Source organism: Argiope bruennichi, chromosome 6, assembly GCF_947563725.1.
Source record: "Argiope bruennichi chromosome 6, qqArgBrue1.1, whole genome shotgun sequence".
Taxonomy (NCBI): Eukaryota; Metazoa; Arthropoda; class Arachnida; order Araneae; family Araneidae; genus Argiope; species Argiope bruennichi.
Window position 1 is genome coordinate 39666801 of NC_079156.1, and position 16570 is coordinate 39683370.

General features: G+C 32.1%; 1 protein-coding gene across 2 annotated transcripts in view; it reads right to left on the reverse strand.

Annotated features, from left to right (window-relative positions):
• Positions 1-16570, reverse strand: part of LOC129972573 (zinc transporter ZIP10-like) — a 76717-nt gene that overhangs the window by 50816 nt on the left and 9331 nt on the right. Inside the window, exon 1 of one of the 2 annotated variants that reach the window (XM_056086762.1) lies at positions 4312-4446. The exons of the other annotated variant lie outside the window; for it this stretch is intronic. The gene's annotated coding sequence lies outside the window, so the exon portion shown is untranslated. Of the gene's footprint in view, positions 1-4311; positions 4447-16570 lie in introns of those variants that run through there. 2 annotated transcript variants of the gene reach the window in all.

Genomic DNA, 16570 nt, shown 5'->3' on the forward strand with positions numbered 1-16570 from the left:
TATAAGTTTATTTACTTAGGTATGCATGTTGGCCGTTGGGTGAATTTTTGATAAAAATTTATAAAATTTGGGCTTGGCTGGTCAAAATTCATGCTGTCCTGGTTTCAGGTTAAAAAAAAATGGTCACCTTATGCGCGCTGCAATATTGCAATATGTATCTCTCATTTTCTGTTAGCACCCGTAGAATTTATGCTTTAAATTAAAGTGGAAAAAATTTATCTTCAATTAATATAATAATATTTTTTACTGAAACAAAGCATTTTTTTATAATCTGATTACTGAAAATAGAGTCACTCAGCGTTCAAACTTTATGGGCACTAAAGAATATCTTTTTAAATTTATGTAATATCTCAAGAGTTGGTCAACAAAATTTTCTTAGATTCATTATGAGCAGATCGATTCATTAACAATGTTTAAATTTAAATGCATCAAACACTAAGAAAATAAAACGAATCGTTTAAAATAAACGGCTGAAAACAGGTTTTAAAAAAACTACTTAAAAAACAATGTACTTAAAACTATAAGCATATACAAAAAATATATAACTAACATAAATACAATTTACTTACAAAAGCATGCAACTAACCCAAAAATAATTTAAATCATCCATTGATAACGTTGTCATGGCAACAATCAGAACAGAATGCGCATGCGTGAATTTTCTTCGCCGGTTACGTAACGCAAATACGTGATTTTTTCTACGCCAGTTGGGGTAACGCTATGCGGATTAGAAATTTTTAATTTCCTTTATTCTGTTTTATTTTAATTCAAAAGTACTTCAGAATGAATCTGAAAGACTGATTCATTAACAATGTTTAATTTTAAATGCATCAAACATGAAGAAAATAAACAGAACCGATTGAAATAATCCGCTGAAAAATTTTAACCCTAGCCTCATTACTGTTGGGAGAAAAAAACTGAAGCCTTTCTCGTTTGGCGCTGGGGATAATGGAAGATTTTTTTGGCGGAAAAGTTGGCGGTGGGGAAAATGGAAGATTTTTTTGGTGGGAAAGTTAGTTTTTAATTAATAATTAAAATTCTAATTAAAAATTCGAAAAAAGAAACACCAGGTGCACATTCCCAAACTCCAAGGTATACATGTACCAAATTTGGTAGCTGTATGTCAAACGGTCTGGCCTGTAGAGCGCCAACACATACACATACACACACACACACACACACACACACATTGAGCTTTATTATAAGTATAGATGTACTTTTTTTATTTGTACTCAAGTAATTTATAGTAAATTGATTCAATTAAAGTCATGTCTTTCAGTGGAATCAAATAACTTGGTGAAATTTAAAAAAGATGCACTCTATAGCAATTGTTTAACAATTTAGACTAAAAAGCTGGTCTCCAAAGGCGATTAATATGATATAAATCTAAACTTGATTTGCTCTTACATATTAATTTTCATTTGTATAGATTCATCAAGTTTAAATAATAGTATTTACATTTATAGCATTAGAAAGACATCCATTAAAAACACGAATTATGAGGTTATTCTGTCATGGATTCGATCCAATATGTGTGAGATAACAACTATAATATAAATTTTAAAAGTCATAATTTACTCTTTTTTTTTATATTGTGTTCACATATGTATTAATTGACAGACAATCTTGCCGGATTTAGTCAGAATTTGTTATGTCCACTATACTGTGTAAAAAAAAACACTTTCACAATGATATATAACTTTCAAAATGTTTTTACCTACTTAAGCAAGATCTTAAAAATTAATTCGAAGTGTTAGGTTTTTGATGATTACAATTCTTTTTCTTTGCATGAAAAAAAAATTCTAAAAAATCATTGCTGATAAAAAAACGGAAAAATAAAATCTTTATTAAAATAAAATTGCTAATTGCAAATGAACCCAATTGGCAATGGGAAAATCCGTCGCTGTCTTGTCTCCTTTCAATCAACTTTAATTGAAGAAAAAGTAATAACACTTAAAAGGTGTAAAAGTCGTCACGACGGTAAGATAATGCGAACTTGTTGAAACCTTATCAAACTCCCATTAAAGGGTTCAGCCCATATAATCAGCATAAATCAAATTCATGGTGAAGAAACCCAACTGGACGATTTATTATATCTAAACACTGCGAAAGAACTTTGGAGGATAGCGTGAAAAAATGTTGACCGTGAAAATTCTTGATGATTTCGCATGCATTTTGTGTAGAGTCACTTTTGACAACTCTAAATAAAGATTCGTCTGCATATTTATATTAAATAAAAGTGATCATGAAAAAAATTGAAGGTCTTTTCCTTGTTTTCATTTTCTAATTTTAAGAAACACCCACTGTCAACTGGAATTATCTGTATAAAAATAATTCATCTGCTTCGAATATTATAATGATGTTTTTATTTCATTTATTTGTTTTATACAAGTTCATACATTTTGTTGCTGTTTTTAATGTCGGTCGCAGATTTTCGACAAAGTAGGCAGGTAACTACGTAGCTAGCTGCCTAGGGCTACTAGTGTGAAAGAGCACGGCAAGCAAATCAATTAAAGAACTTTGTTCTCCGATTAACCAAATAAATAATTTTGTAAAAAATATAAATATTATGAATAATAAAATATTTTGATAAAATTAACCCTTTATTAAGTATAATTGATCAGAATCATATATGCTTCGTTATATTCATTTAATTATTAGGATATTTATAATAATTTATAATTATTTAATTGATAATTCTTAATAATTTAATAATTAAAAATTCTTAAAAATAATTTAATAATTAATACATCCTAATAATAATTTAAAAATTAATGTCTTAATAATTTAATCATTATAATTTAATGATAAATAAGTTGATAATAAATATTTCTTAATAATTTAATAATAGTAATTTAATAATAAATAAGTTAATAAATTATTATTTAACTATTATAATTAATTTATTATTAATATAATTTATAATAATAATAATAATGGAACAAACATAAATGTCGGACAGTCTGGAACTATAGTAGATAAATAAAAACAAAATTTACACAATATTAATAAAATAAAAAAGAAGGATTAACCTAAAATGGAGCAGTAACATGAATTCAAGTTTAGTATTGAAGGATTGCGTCGAATTGCAAGACATTAATTCTGTTGAAATCTGAAACAAATCGACCAGTTCTTGAAAAGGGGAATACTATAAAGTTCAACCAGTGGCGGATTTAAGTAATCGTAAATTACTTAAATCCGCCGCTGGTTGTTACCCTTGGTTGTCAGGAAAGTTGAAACTCTCCAAAAAAATCCACATCTCTATGTAATTCTTTTCTACAATAACACATTAACAATGGATAAACAACATCTATTAGAATATATTTTTTGATTTTAGCTTCACTTTTTTCTTTAAGCTGTCTCAGATTTGAAAAGCATTTATTTTAATTTTTTTTCACTTTTCTTTGTGTACTCACTCTTAATATACTCACATAATGCTTTTAATGTGATGAACTCTTAATGTACTCGCGTTATTAATAATGTCTCTCCGTCCCTCTCCTTCTCTCTGCCTCCGAACTTTTATACAATTATGTGTTTTCAGGGACAATATAGTATTCCGAAACTTTAATTGTATCATAAATTAATGATTAAATTTGAATAAGTTATGTTACCACGTGAGACAGAAAATGATAAAAATATGTTACGAGATACTATTATATTTACAACAATGAATTATAAAGTATATTAAAGACTGAAAAGCAGAAAGCAATAACATAATAAAAAGAGGTCTATTGGCTTACTATAAAGTAGAAAATAATTTTATAAAAATGTGAGAGCGAAATGAAATCAAATGTCTTGGGGGATTGAAAACAATATAACGACAAAAAAAACCCACAATGAATTAATTGCATAAGAAAATTCGGAAACATTTATTCAAATTTAAAAATATACTATAAATGTGATTAAAGTCTTTGCATTATACCGACAATTTACTCATCTACGATTTAATTTGGTTTAAATATTTTTGATAAAAAATATTTCCCAATAGGCATTATACTAATAGATGTGTAATTTTATAAACTAACACTCTTTTTTTTTTGTCAGTAAGTGCAAATACTTCATCTTAGAATTAAAATAATCCCAAAAAAATAATTTCTACATACAAAAAGGTAATTTTTCTTTAAAAAAAATTCTATTAATACATTATTACTATCAAAATTCAAATAATAAACACACTCTTGTCAAAACACATCATAACGACGATCGTTACCAAAAACACACTACATTTTTAAAGTTTCACCAAAATTTAAAATGAAGCTTATAAAAAAATATGCAATTCAAAATTAAAGAAGAATTCGTATCCATACTTACGCTGGAAACTAATTGCTTTCACAAACGAACGCTCCAGTACCGCAGCGTTTGTAATGTTCCGAAAGAATAAATGAAGCGATCTCTGCGCTCGAAGCTTAAAATGATCCGAACAAAAATCATTTCCACATGTATTTCAGAGAAGCGTGGCGGACTGCTACGAAATAAGTTGTAATACCCTAAGCAGGATGCCACTTAAATGGACTAAACGAAATGACGTCACAAAAATTCTGACTCCTGTATATCCTCGCTAATCAGTCTTCGGAAACTAAGTGAGTGCTACTTCAGATTCATTTCATTAGAAAATGATTACCCACTTGTTGAGAGTTTATTATTTTGCTTTTGAAAGATGTAATCGGTATACAGTTAAAAATGACAAAATCAAACGAATAAAAATGAGTTAACCTTTAAATGCATGATTATTTGTTTTGACTTTTAAAAATATCGTTTATTATAGGATAATAGTTAAAGGTTATGTAAAAGATAAATAAATAAATCCCGGTAATAAAACGGCATGTTTATTTTGAAAAAAGTTATATGTAGACTTTTGGCAACATATAGTTTTCCCCAAAATCTAGCTTGTATCTATACTACTATTATAAATGTGAAAGTTTGGATGGATGGATGTTTGTTAGTCAATCACGCCAGAACGGCTGAACAGAATTGGATGAAATTTAGCTGAGAGATAGATTATAGTCTGGAATAGGACATAGGCTACTATTTATTACTTTTAATTGAGTGGTTAATTGTTTATTAATTAAAAACTAACTTTCCCGCCAAAAATCGCCAAATGAGTAAAGCTTCAGGGATTTTTTTTTCCCCACGCCAATGAGGCTAGGCTTAACATTTTTCAGCCGATTATTTCAAACGATTCCGTTTATTTTCTTAATGTTCGATACATTTAAAATTAAACATTGTTAATGAATCGATCTTTCGGATTCATTCTGAAGTACTTTTGAATTAAAATAAAACAGAATAAAGGAAATTAAAAATTTATAATTTATATTGCGTTACCCCACCTGGCGTAGAAAATTCATACATTTGAGTTGCCCCAATTGACGTTGAAAATTTCCGCATGCGCAGGAGTAACAAAAGATTAAGCCATTGATGCTATAAATTCGAATGCCCTACTACTTTCAAGTTCAACGGAATGGATTTTGAATAATTGGTTTCCTGTTTTGTTTTATTTCAGGTACACACTTTAAATAAACTGTTTTTAGGTTAGTTTTGGCGGCTAAGCTTTGATATACAACCATTTGGTGCTTTGCCAGGTTGGTAATTTTTTGGTAGCGCTTTGTTTAGGTTTACATTGCCGTCATTTTTATTTTTTTTATGTTACTTTAATTCGAACTTTCCTGTTCATTTCCTATTGATTTTTTTTTCTGCTGTACACATTCCCTCTGCCTACATTCATTATTTTTGATTAAATTTTTCTGAGTGCATTTCATTTTTTTGCATTTATTGATTTTTTTTCTATATTTCAGACAGTCAGTTCTCACACATACACATCAAAATTTCCACGCATACGAAGTCGCGGGTAAAAGCTAGTCTAATATAATGTTAAATACAACATCAAACATTGATAGCTTACCTAACAAAAGATGGGAAATAATTTTTTAACAATTAGATTGATCACTTCTGTATAGGGGACTCGACAATAGAAACTATCTCTTCAGGTTACACACTGAACTTCATCACCTACCTCATTCAAATATTTAAAAAAAAATTATGTTATTTATCCGCCAAAAATAATGTCAACTTTTATCTTTCACACATGATTTATTGTCTATGGTTATCAAACGGACACACTCAGGTTTTTGAATAAAATTAAGTGGAACTGGATGTAGACAATTGGTTAATATGTTCATATTATGAAATATGACAGCCTAGATGGGATGTTATTTTGTTAATAATGTCTCGGATATGATTGTCACAGGTTAACTTACGAATGTTGCAATAGAAAAACTTATGAACTGCTTAAAAAATGAAAATAAAATTTTTATTTATCATATACACTTTATAAGCAAATATATAATTCATGAGAAGTTTTTTCCCCTTCGAAATGGGCTGTTCTCTACCCATAATATTCACAAATAATCAAATCAAAACTAATCTATAAAATCGGTTAAAAATAAATACTGATCCACCAGCAGAAAAAAATTAAGTGCCAAAGACAAAACAAAAATAATGTAGAAAGAAAATATTAGCAATGACATCTAACTGGCCATGAAAAAGGAATATAAGGAATTAGCATAAATTAAAATAAGATTTGCAGATCTCAACTCATTGACCTTTGCTAAAATCCAGCATAACAAAATGCAATTAGAATTGGAAGTTTAATATCCCGTAACTAATTTATATTCATGCTTAGCATTCTTCGCACATATATGAATCCTTCAATTTAAGCTTTTATAATTCATTCAATTTGTAGTGATAGATATAAATATAGATTCATCGTTCACTTTAGATATAAATATATTATTCATCAGAAATTTTACTTCCTTGGAATTGGATTTACTTAAAAGGGAAAAAATGCTGTGTCAAATACAAAATAATTCTGAAAGAAAATATTGGCAATGACATCTAATTAGCCTTCACGTGAGAATATTGTTACGAAATTTTCCGGGGTTCGTTTGGATAGTGGAAGTTATATGATGTGGAGAACGCTCAATCACCAGGCGGCAGTAGAAAATAAAACAACGACGTTTATTTACACGAAGACACACAGGACAGCACAAAAGACGACAACTATATCAGCACAGAAGACGATTATCTTCAGCCGAGACGTGCAGCAACAACAGCATACACAGCAGCATATAACAAGACAGACAGACAGTAGCGCACAGCTTAGTTCAGCACTAGCTTCACTCCATCGCTGCTCCGCTTATCTCTGGAAGGCCAGTTCTTTATCGTCGATTCCGACTACTCTTCGACTCCACTGGTCCACGACGACCGCGGCAGCTGCAAGCTGCTCCTTTTATAGGTCTCAGGAGGCGGGGCTAGAAACCTCTCAACCAATCAAGAACGTTCGAGGCGTAACTCGGTTCCTACTGGACGGCTCGAAAAAATTCGATGTTTCGGGTATAATCTATTTTGGCGCCAAAGTCGCCAAATGGTCCCCAAGTGTGTCGCCAAGTTCTGGGACCTCCTATGGAACCAACTATGCTTGGAAGCCGCATCACAGATTCGTAACAATATAATGAATTAACATATTACAAAATAAGAATTGCAGACCTCAGATCATTTACATTTGCTAAAATTCTATATACCAAATGTAAACAGAATGAGAAATTTTCGATCCCATAACTAATTTTTACTCATTCTTTACTTTATTCGCACATATTTAAATCAGTAAATTTATACATAAACATGCACACTCCTCTTGATACAAAAATAGTAGCATTGAAAAGATTTGAACTTCTGATAATGACACAAACCAAATGGGGGGAGATATTTTCGACTTCTCTCAACATTACAGACGGCGGTAGACGATTATTTGTATTAATTATTTTAATATGTTATCTCTGTAATAGAAAAATGTGTACCAATATATGCACACCACCAATTGAATCTTGGAGCTATATTGTTAATCGTGATTATTCTTGTTACAGAGAGGGTATTTCAAAACTACAAGAACACGTTTTTTTTTGTTTTTTTTTTTTTTTAATTGTTCACTTTTAGTCACTTTCGTCGTACCTCGATAATATGTTAAATAATAAGATACTAGCAGAAAATAATACTATAGGATCTATATATTAAATATAAAAATTCGTTTAATATATTTTTTATAAATTAACTCGAAATTTAAATAATTTAATAATAAATTATTTACATGAAAAAAGGGCACTTGTTTAATTGAATTTTAGTAATTAATAAAACTTGATATTAAAAAAAATCGCAAGAAATATTTAAAATTACTTTATTTAACCCTTTAAAGGGCCATTTTTTTCTAGTCATATTATGTTAAAATATTTTTAGGCTTGAAATTAGAATAAGGAAAGGGATTCATTAAATTTATTTGATAAATTTAATTTGATTCATTATTAGTTTGGTTAGTTAATAATTAAGTACAAATCAAGACACATCATTCCGTATGAGATAAAGAACTGAAGTATCTTAGTTTCTGTTTCACTAAAAAAATGTGTCAGAACTTATGCCAACCAACATAATTTCATATAAAGATTGATAAATTTGGTGGGAAGCATACTTCCCATGGTCCTAGAAAGGGTTAATTAATTAATTACTTATCATAATATCATAGTTTTTATCTTACCTTGGAATATTTCTATTTAGTTTAATTTAGTTATATTAAAACTCCATTTGAAAATAACGTAACGATTTTTTTTGACTAAGTTAAGAAAGCTGAACCGAGATCAGAAGACGAGGACATATCAAAGCCAACACCACTATCTCCAAACTTCAACACTTCATCAGCTAGAGGATGTATAATCCTCGATAGCAGATTTAATAAGTCACATACTCAGTGGATCTTAGAATAGAGTCTTAATTCAAACCTGGAACTACAGTCTTGAAATCGAAACCTTGCCACCAGATCACAGTTGCTTCTTTTTAAAAGTATGAGCTGTACTTGTCACAGTGCGTTTATTTTTAAAGTAAACAAATAATTAAAATTATAACAAACTTTTAGATTTTATTTTTACTTTCTCGAGCACATAGTATAGAGGAAATAGAGTAATTTTCAAAAAATTCTAATTTGAAATTTTGATGCGTCTTTAGGTTTAAGACTATCCTAAATTCAAAAAACACATTTTTGGAAAATATCCATCTACCTGTGATAAAGAAAACTCAAAAACGCGTTTTGCTAGACGGTTGAAATTTTATACAGTGTCTTTACATCAAATTTGCACATTTCTGTCAAATTGGGAATGAATTCTGTTCTGTGGAAGTCCGTCTGTTCAGCAGTTCGAATATAATTTAATACAATAACTACAAAACAAAGAAAGCCAAACAGATAAGTTTCGGTACACCGATTTATCAACAATTGTGTAGACGCATGCCCTTTCATTTTAGTTTAATTATATTAACGTCCCTTTGTAAAGCAACACTAGGGCTATTTTGGGACGGACCTCGTCATTTTGAACCGCGGTCAGATGACGAGGACGACACCTGAGCTGGCACCCCCCTCTCCACACCACACCTCACCACACCAGCTGGAGGACGTTTGGCATGATGGATTTAACATGCAACAGATCCCCTTACACGACGGTTCTTCGGTGGAATCGGGTCACGAACCTGAAACCCTCCGTTCCGAAGCCGAGACCTTACCACCAGGCCACCGCGGCCTCACATTTCCTTTCAATCACATCCAACAAAAGGTTGACTGTTTTTACTTGCAGAAATAAATAAACGCGGCAACTCAAACACGCAATGACTTAAATATAACAAATTTGGTATGGTATTTTTTGATTACATTTCAGTTTTGTGCCAAACTTTTGCTGCATTCAGTTGAGAAAAACATGTCAAACACAAACAAAAGTCAAAACAAATTCAATTTTCGGATATTTATTAACCGCATGCCATTGATTAATCGCCAAATATCTCGTCAAGGATGACACGATGGATTCAATAAAAATGTAAAATGCATGCCAAAAGTTAACATTTCGTAACTACTGTACGCCAATGCCATGCAAGGGCTTCTCTAGATGACAAGTTTATTAGAGAGTTTGCGAGAATGTATTAGGGTTACCATTCCCACTGGTTTTATTCTGTAAGAATGTTTAAGTGAGCTATTCCTTTATAATGTAACATTCCCCGTTTGGCAGTACTGATAAGACATTGTGTTGGACTGATTCATTGTGTCGTCGCTGTTACTTACTAAACTCCTCGAGATAGCCAGATGGTGGATCTTTTCACCTGGGTGGTCTCGCATCTGCTCATTCGAGACTACAATGAAAGACCACATGTGTAAATTCCTCGTCCCAGAGGTATTGATAGTACCTTCAAAGAGAAAGGGGTGTCCAAACATCTGGATGCTAGATGTTTCTCTTTGTGAAAGGACCTTCCCACAACCCACTGGCGCCGCTGAGAAAGCATATGGCTGAACCCCGATTCACCGAAGGAGAGTTCAAATGACCAATGTAAATTAAGAGGCGGAAATTTTTTTAGAGAGGAGGGAAGAAACGAATTGCAGGAACTGTTGGACTACGCCCACGAGTTCGGAGTTTGAGAAACTACACCTGGAATGGTCGTGTTGACGAGATGAAAAAGTGAGTTTCAAGAAAAGCCTCCGATTTTGACTGCTGTATCTCCTACTACAGCTGCAAATAACTATTTATTTAACCAATATTAGAACAAGTTGTTCTTTGTATATATAGGACTGTAAAATAAAGAATTGTCTGGAAATTCTGCTTCGTTATTTGATCAGTCTAGATCAGGATATTACAATAGTAACAGAAAAGATTTTATTAAATACTTGCGGTGGAAAGACGAACCATGCACTTCGAGATGCTTTTGTCACAAAATCGCCGAAGACGTGTTACCCGTGTCAGCAGGCAATTGTCCCAGAAGTAAAAATGATGTTCGCGATCCATCAACTGACATTGTTTACCAGAGCGCAATCTTTGGTCGAAAATTAATTTATTTAGAAAATATAAATCTTTCTTCCGATTTCTATAAAGTATCGATACTTTGTGCTGTTTAGCTGCGAATTACAGTGGACTGACTGTTTGGGCAAGCACATCTGTGAATTTCTTGCTATCGCCAAGTTATTAAATATAATGCTCTTTCTAAATAAATCTCAACCGTTCCAACAAGACCTTAAAATTTAGTACGCGGGAGTTGTCTCAACAAAACTTTCTCGCATATTCTCTAATAAACTGGTCATGCCAAGGAGTGCCTTATGATACAATAGTTAAATATTTTTAGGTGCAAATGTAGCAATTTTGCAGACCTTATTGTGTCATTTTTGACGAATTATTTGGCGATTCATCCTTGGCATGCGAAAATAATACCCAAAATTCGAATTTGAGTTTTAAGCACGTTTTTCTGAACCTATTGAAACGAAAATTTGACACCAAACTGCACTTGTAGTCACAAAATCCCATACAAAATGTGATATAAAATCATTGCGTTTTTGAATTATCGCATTACATATTTCTGAAAGCACAGACCGACAGACAGTCAACCCGTTACTGGATTTGTTCAAAAATTGATGGGTATCTAATTATAGATGTCAAATCTGTGTATAGTACACTTCCTAGTGTCCGATTCGCGATTATCTGGCTTCCATACTATCCAGCCTAGTTTTCTTCATCGTAATTAATTGAGGAAAACAAGGCATTGAATTGGCAAGAATTGGCTGACTCTTCTACGATCTTTCTACTTGTTGTGTGCAAGCTGTGATAGGAAAAGAGCAGCGTTCTGCTCGCAGTTCATTGTTTCATCAGTGTAATAGAACCTCATCGTTGTCACTGTTCCTGATTATAATTACAAATTAAGAACAGGATTCGTAAATGGTTCTTAGGGTATGCCTGATGTTGTTTTGTTAAGTATATCACAGTGAAGTGTAGAGAACTCATGTTAAAATGCAAACAGTTTATATCAGTTAACTTACTTTTTCTCCAATGAATTATTGTGAAATATATAAACCAGTTATATACCAGAAATATATATATATACACCAGTTTACAAACCCTTTTATTTTAATGCGGCACGTTACCGGCAACTGCTTTTATGTCTCACCGGGCCGCGTCCTTATTCTACTTGGCTTGAGATAAATGGAGGGTTTAGTACTCAATAAGAAGTGAAAAAATAACAGTGAGTTTTGGTATGAAAACTTTGCATTCTAGTATTGGTGGGTAAAAAAATGAGTTCATAGAATTCCAGCTTATCCGGCTTTTTTGTTATCCGGCCTGTCCTTCCGCCATATTAGCCCGGATACTCGGGAGTGTGCTGTATTTAATTTTATCCATGTGGCTCTCACCATTTGCAATTATCGTGTTAATTTATATTCGAACAGCCGAACAGACAGACTTCCTCTCTACAGATTTTACTCAAAATTTGATATAAATATGCAAATATGGTGTAAATTTCGTATACCAAATTTCAACCGTCAAGCATCTAGTTCAATTTTGAGTTATCTTTGTCACTGACAGACAAAGAAAAATTTTCCAAAAAAATGTGTTTTTCGAACTCAACGAGGTTTAAAACGTGGCGATTCGTTGAAATCTAAAAATCGAATTTTTCGACGATTACTATTATAACATTCCCTGTTTCCCAGTACATATAAGACATTTACAGCCAGCTGTGTCATCGTTGCTAATTACTAAATTCCTCGAGAAGGCCAGATGGTGGATCTTTTCACCTGGGTGGTTTCGCATCCGTTCATTCGCGACTACAGTGAAAGACCACATGTGGGAATTCCTCGTCCAAGAGATATTGATAGTACCTTCAAAGAGAAAAGGGTATCCAGACATCTGGATGCTAAATGTTTCTCATTGTGAAAGGACTATGATAACTCCGTGTTCCAGAATAGTTAGTTATGAAAGGTGCATCCCTAAAAGGATCTTCCCACGACCCACTGGCGCTGCTGAGGGAGCATATTGCTGAACCCCGATTGACCGAAAGAACTCAAATGACCAATGTAAATTAAGAGGCGGAGATAGTCGCCGAAATAAAGCACGAAGATTTTTTTTTAGGGAGAAGAGAAGAAACGAATTGCATCAGATTGTTGGACTACGCCCACGAGTTCGAAGTCAGTGAACTACCCCTGGAGTGGTCGTGTTTACTAACAACCTGTTAGTTCCCTGTGCTGTTGTTTTTCCGTATTGATGGAGAACTGAGTTTCAAGATAAACTTTCGACTTCGATTGTTGTGTCTCCTACTACAGGTGAAAATAGCAATTTATTTAACCAAGATTAGAACAAGTTGTTCTTTTGTATATATAGGGTTGTAAAATAAAGAATTGTCTGGAAATTCTGCTTCGTTATTTGATCAGTCTAGATCAAGACATTACACTTACTTTCTTCATATTACATATACGAAGAAGTAAAAAAGGTAAAATATCGTCTCCGTCTCCGAAACATTGTGACAATTCATTTTGTTAGAATAAGAAAAACAAACGAGTAATCTCATTTAAATGAATTATAGCGCACAAAAACAATAAAAAGATAATAAACTGTAACCAAAATTAAAATGCAGCTCATTTCTTCGTTCTGTTGCTATGCAATAATAGATCAAAAGTGACTCGTTTATTTGCTAGGTCTTTCTACTTAGAAAAAACAGTTGCTACCTCGAGTGTCGAATAAGTTATCGAAACTTGTTTCTTTTCATCTGCGTACTTTGGTTTCTCAACAACTAAAAGTTTAACCTGAATACTTTCATTTTTTAAAAAAAATATTTATCTTATCTCATTCAGTGAAATTTTTTTTGAATTGAATTTGCAAATTTCCTAATCATAGTTAGATTTATCAGTCAAAAATACACACTTCTAGAATATATCGTATACAAGATTGTTGTACATGCGTTTTAAAAACAACAAACTGGATTTTGTAGCATATTGCAATATATTTTTAACTTTCTAGTTAAAATTTAATTTTGTTTTAAATAAGTAAAAAAAATACTCTAAGCATCATTGATACAAGAAACCGAAAGAAACACGAAATTTATATGTAGTTTTCTTGATTAATTCGGAAATGACAGAACCACAACAAAAACTTGACTTATTCAGAAATATAAATTAAGAAAAAGCGAATTTAGAGATTAAAAAAAAGCAAGAAGGGATTTTAAGCTAAAAATACCAATAAAAATTTATTTTTAATAATTAATAATTTTACTACATACTACATTGTCAAAATTAACAATAATAGGTATTAATACTAATAATAAATAAACAGTAAATAAATTATAAGATCAATTTTTTGAAATTTAACAATTTTAATAAATCGTGATATCTATAAAAAATGTAGATAATTACATTAAATAAACTGTAGGTAACATTTTGGATAAAACATGTGTACAATAATAATTCCAAATTTAAAATACAATTCACATGTAATGATTCAAAAGACTAAACCGTCTGTCTGTCTGAATTTGCGCATATCCGTAAACATGATAACACAAAAATGTAGCGACCTAAATGAATGAAATCTGGTTCATGACCTTATGACTAAAATTATGGCTCTGTATCAAATTATAGTTTCAATCCATAAAAAATAAAAAAAAAGACTCTGAAAATAAAAATCGGAGTACTGATAACGCTCAAGATCCACAATTTTATATGGACGAGAGGACATCACCTTTATTATAGACACCAGAAACACTCCAGTTGTTATCATGCTGCCACAAAAACATACTTTTTTAATTATTAGTATACAATTAAACTAAGTTTAGTTATATTAAGGTCCCGTTTTTTTAAAGCAACACTAGGGCTATTTTGGGACCGACCTCGTCATTTTGAACCGTGGTCAGATGACGAGGACGATACCTGAGCTGGCACTCCCCTCTCCACACAAAGCCACATCAGCGGGAGGGCGTTTGGACCTGACGGATTTAACATGCAACAGACCCCCTTACACGGCGGTTCTTCGGTGGAATCGGGTCTCGAGCCTGAAACCCTCCGGTTCCAAAGACGAGACGAGACGAGACAACCGCGGCCCTAAATTCTAAGAGTGAATATTCATTAGAATTTCGAGGTCAGTCATTTTTTTTTTATGATTGTAATGCTTTTGTTTTCGAAGTTTGTAAAGGAAAAAGTAAGATAAATTAATCAAAAAATCAAAATTTGATTTTCACATCACAAATTTTTACTTGACCTAAATCTTTGTCCAAATTGTAGCATATTTAATTGAATGTTACACATTAATTGTTTAAAAGGATAAGTGATCTAATTAATAATGCATATCCATGCAACGACCTCCATTTATCATCTCACCCCCGGCTATTGTTCTGAGAAGTAAGGCTTGTCATCATCACTCTCTTTTCCTCGGGAACGAGTACTTGAAGAACACCTCTCGGCAGAAAGGGGTCGAGGCATGCATTCATTAAGTAATTTTGAAATTTGACGCATTTGTTGCATGGAACCCATCTCAGGTGGTCTAAGTGCAAGTCTGAATTTTAAATTGGTCACGGTCAAAAACTCATTTCTTAACAATGTAAAGATGATATGAAATGGGTTTTAAATTGCGAAATCTCTCTAGATATTTTTTTCTACTAGTTTTCGGCGGTTTGAAGATTGGAAGTGTAACATACATGGGTGTGACAGAAGGTCAACTCAAATTATATTTAAAAATTAGTTAAGATGAAAGCAAAAAAAAAAAAAAAAAAAAAAAAAATTCAAATATAATATTAATATACATAAAAAGAATGTGCATTGCAATGGCAAACTAATATTTCATACACATGATGTAATATAATAAGTAAATGCCTCTGAACAATACATCTATAGTAAATTAAAATGAATAGGGTTTAATCCGTTCTAACTTTAGTTTCCCAATAAGTCTGAATGAACACATAAACAAGTACTTCAAATATCTATATACATTTATAAAATACTAGCAAGTATGGTATAGAAATAGTTCCTTACTGTCGAATGTCAATAATTTATATATGCATACAACCGTCCGATTATTTCAAACTGCTTTAATGAACGTTTTTACAGCCGAATTTAATTCTGTGCTTCGCTTGGCTAATTAATTTAGCTGTAAAATATTATTAGAGATGCTTGGAAAAGGTCTCGCCGTGTCACAGAAACTTCCATTCAGTCAGATTAAGGAAGACGTAAAATAAAGCAAGATTAAAGAAATGATCGTCAAACTGAAAATTTAATCGAGCACGAAAATAAGCTTAACCTTGTATTAAGCAGAGAATGTTTTGCATTGCATTTCCGTATAATGAAATATTAATCTTTGACAGGAATTTAGCATTTTTGCTGAATTTATCGCGTGATCCTTGGAGAATTGTTTGGCGATTAATCCCTGGCATGTCATTAATAATAACCGAGAAATTGTTTCAGACGCATTTCCCCCAACATAGAGAAACCAAAATTTGCCACAGAACTACGATTTTAACCACAGAATCACATATTATATTTGATACATTTGTTGTTTCTTATGGCATTTGCCATGGACAAGCCCGCTGTTACGAAGATACCGATTTAAGCCGGTGGGGGAGCGTCTCTTGTTTTTATAGTAGCGCCAACTAGGGCCAAGAATACGACTTTGCTACTCACGCATCAATCATTCGTTTGCACAACCTCTTTTTACAGGAGGGCACATTCACACATCTGATAGATAGAACAACGGAA